A 4,005-nucleotide genomic window follows, 5' to 3' on the forward strand; every position below is an offset into this window, starting at 1 on the left:
TTTTTTTTTTTTTTTTTTTTTTTTCCTGGAGTTGTAGATAAAAGTTCCTTTTCTGGTAAGTGCAGTAGAAAGCAGCCACCTGATTCAGCTTTTGCGGTAATATTTTAATCTGCTATGGGCACATTGTTTACTGAAATGAAAACTGAATATAGCCTGCAATTGAGGTTACCAAATACACTCATATAAATGATGGGGAAAGCTTTTCAGGGCAATGTACCTCAGCTGGTAGGGTTGCTACTAGAAACTAAGGTTTCTTTGTTTCTTAGCAGCAGATGATTTCCTCTCTTAGGGCAATTATGCAGCCTAATTGCCTGTAATAATCATCCCTGTTAGAAGTGTGCGGCTGCCAGCACTTCTCCTTTTTGAAGACAGTGTCTCCTTACCAACTTTTTGCTTCCAAGTAGCAGCTACGGGCTTCACACGACTGGTAAAACACCAGTGATGTTGAACAAGATGGCATTTGATCATCTGAGGACCTTCTTCGATGCTGTTACTGGTGCCTACACTGTTAGTTTGCAAGGAAACCCCTTAGAAAAGAATTATAAAGTTAGTTCTAAAGTGTGGCCTATTCTTCAAAGCTTCACCGTCCCCCCAGCTGCCTGCACTTGGTTTTGATGCATTTCTCTTTTTTGATGTTTTTCATCTTAACTTTTATGTTTAAGATGCCAGCTAGAGGTGATGATTCTAGCATCTCCTATGCTGTGTTACAACAATATTTTAAACTAAGGGTAGTTTAGATAAATCACAGTAAAGTCACAGGATGTGCAGAACATTGGCAAGATGAATTAGCTAATACAGCACATCTTTGCCTCTGCTTCTTTCTGTGCTTTTATTTAGATACTATATTTCTCCCTAGCAGATAATTTTGTAACAGTATATATATAATCAGTCAAACTATGTTCTGTAGCATTTGTGCAAGTGAAATGGTGGGTCAAAGCCTTTGATTTTTGGGCATGCTCTGTCTAACTAATCTATCTATCTATCTATCTATCTATCTATCTATCTATCTATCTATCTAGTTCTATCTAACTATCTAACCGTACTGGGCCAAATCAAAGGTCTTAATTTCTTGTTTCTGGCAGTAGCCAAGAGCAGATGTCCAGAGAGGAGCAAGCATACAGGGATTCTTCTTTCCCTACAGGAAACCTTTGGAAACTGAGCGGTTCTGGGACTTCCAGGACATTTCCAGCACATGCTGTGCTTACAGGCTTACAGGCTGTATTTTTAAATGCAGGTGCTGGCAATGGGTGCAGGCAAAAGGAACAGGCAGGTTAAAAGCATCTCAGAGCCTGAGAAGTGGCTAATGCTGCAGTCTGGTTCCACAGATCCTCATGCCAACAAAAAATGTGGAAGGGAAAGCTCTATTTTCTCTTTGCTTTTGAAGGCAGAGATGTTGCAAAGGCTGAATGAGCACACTGTGAGTGTCCTGCAAACCTCTACTTCATAACTGCCTGAAAATAAGTCATTTTTTTATTATGGATATTTGAGTATATGGGGAATTGCTCACTCAGTAAAAATGATTTCAGTCCAATGTATACAGTCCATGGTAGTACTCTGATCATTATTTAATGCCTGTTATTGCCACTGAGTCCCCAAAAGCTAAATGTAACAGCCTTATTACTGCCAATGGTGAGTAATAATTCTCAGCAATATCTGATTAGCACATGCACATTTCATTTTAACTTAAAACATGGTATGAGAGACAAACTTTATTTGGAGGAACCTCTTCCGTGAAAATGAAAATTATGAGAAAATACAGAACAGAACAGTAAATGCAGAACAGATACAAGTGGAGATCTATACGTGTTCAGAAAGGGATAGTTAATGGTGCCGTTGGGCAACAGAGCAGAGACAAGTGCTGCCGGTGGTGGGAAGAGCCCTGGGTACAAGGCAGGATACCCTGACCAGGATGTGGGCATGTTCAGAGAGGACAAAATCCATTGCAGTTTGGAAACCTGGGAAAGAACAATGACTGCAGGGCCCTGGGGAACGCTGACAACGAGGTTCAGGGTCTGCTTTTGGCATGGTGCTCCCCGGCTTCCCTCTTCCTCCCTCCTGCTGCTGGCTCAGGGGCTTCCTGCTCTGCCTTCTGCAGCTGGAGGCTTGCTCTAGGTTGCCCTAGCTGCATAGCCCCAAGGATGGAGGTTTTACACCACCTAAACCGTATTTGCAACCACTGCCCTTTGCACTGCCCTGAAAGGAGCAGGAAACCCGGGAGGGATCAGAAATCCATCTCCTCGCACATGGTGCTGCTGATTACCAGGGCCATGCACTGACACTGGTGAAATACTTAATTTTGCAGAAGCCAAAGGGAATGTGAGGCCTTGGTCAGGAATTCGTGGATGGATGCATTAATGCACAGCAAGGTGTTACTATGGGGTGCAAACTTGGGAAGAAGCAGCAGCCCCCGACCACAACCTGCCTCCATCTGCAGGGAAAGCCTGAGTGACAGGGTGCCTAGTAGCTTTAGTAGGAATAACCCTTGGGCCAGCACAGGTGTAGTTCTACTCAAGTTGCTCTGCATCAAGAAGAAATAGACAAGGAGTAAATTTGGCTGCTTATGACTGTTTCCTTGGGAGGAGCCCACAAATGCTTCATAATACTTTCATCCCGGGAAATTTATTTCCCACAGCACCCCGGGAGGACTTTTTGTTTATATTTTATTTTGTTTTATTTTGTTTTATTTTATTTTATTTTATTTTATYTTATTTTATTTTATTTTATTTTATTTTATTTTATTTTATTTTATTCTATTCTATTCTATTCTATTCTATTCTATTCTATTCTATTCTATTCTATTCTATTCTATTCTACTGCAGTGTGGGTGAGCAGGCAGGGAGGGGAAGCGGGAGCGCAGTGGCAGTGGAGCAGCAGGAGTGCTGAGCTATTCCCATGGCTTGGTTGTCTGCAGTGGCACCTTGCTGCTCCTCCGGGCTCCGTGTCCAGGCGCGCAGCCGAGCGCGGCGCTGGTGCCGGGGGCTCCACATCCCCACGCGGCTGCCTCGCCGCTGCCCTCGCTCCCTCCTCGGGAGCACAGGAGGACAACAGGGTGTCCGGCTCCTGAGCAGGTGTCCAGGGACTCCGGCGGCTCCAGCTATGGATGCTCGGCCGCACACGGAGTCGTGCTGCCTGGGGAGGACAAAGACAGTAAAAGCAATATTATTTGTTTGTTTGTTTGTTTGTTTGTTTTTCACTGGTGTAGCAGTAATGCAGCCAAAAACTAACTAAATAAATAAATACATAAGGAAAGAGAAAAGAGAGCGTAAGAGACAAAACCAGAAAGCAGCTGTTGCACGCATCATCCTGATCCATGGATGTCTTCAAAGAACTGGCATGCTTTTTAGTAAGTGTCGCCCCCTGAAAAGCCCACTGCTGCTAAAATAACCACCAAGTTTGGGAAGTTAGATATCCATAGCCTTAACAAACACTTCTCACCCACAGACACAAACAAACAAAAGGCCTCAGAGAAGGTTTTCAGAGAAAGCTGTTCTGCTGAGCTGCTGGGCCTTGCAGCACAGCTTGTTTCTCAGCACAGCTCTCCTGGCTCTTCATATCCCTTTCTTGGAAGTGCCTGCCTATGGCACGGTTTGTTGCAACAGTGCTAGCGGCTTTGACACCAGCCTGCGTGTCAAGGCAGGTAGGAATCTGCAGATCCTCCTGCAGATCCATCCTGCAGACACAGATTCCTCCTCCTCCTGCAGCGGCCGAGGGGAGGAAGGAGCTGCCTGTTGCAGCTGGGCTATGCAGGGAGGTATGGAGGAAAGACATATTTATTTCCCTGTGCATGCTCCCAATGCCATTCTCATTCCTACATCCAACAACTGAGCTGGGGGCTTAGGGAAGGGAAATAACTTCAGAAATACAGACCACAGGCTTTTTAATTCTCTTCAGTGAAGCAGATTGTTCAGATTTCTTCTGAAGGCCAAATAAGAATACCCACAGTTCGTCTCCCTTACCCATTTCAGTGTTTCAGGCGACGACAAATCTCAACATCGTACTCACAAA

This window comes from Nothoprocta perdicaria, unplaced genomic scaffold (genome assembly GCF_003342845.1).
Source record: "Nothoprocta perdicaria isolate Ctin4 unplaced genomic scaffold, notPer1 scaffold_114, whole genome shotgun sequence".
NCBI lineage: Eukaryota > Metazoa > Chordata > Aves > Tinamiformes > Tinamidae > Nothoprocta > Nothoprocta perdicaria.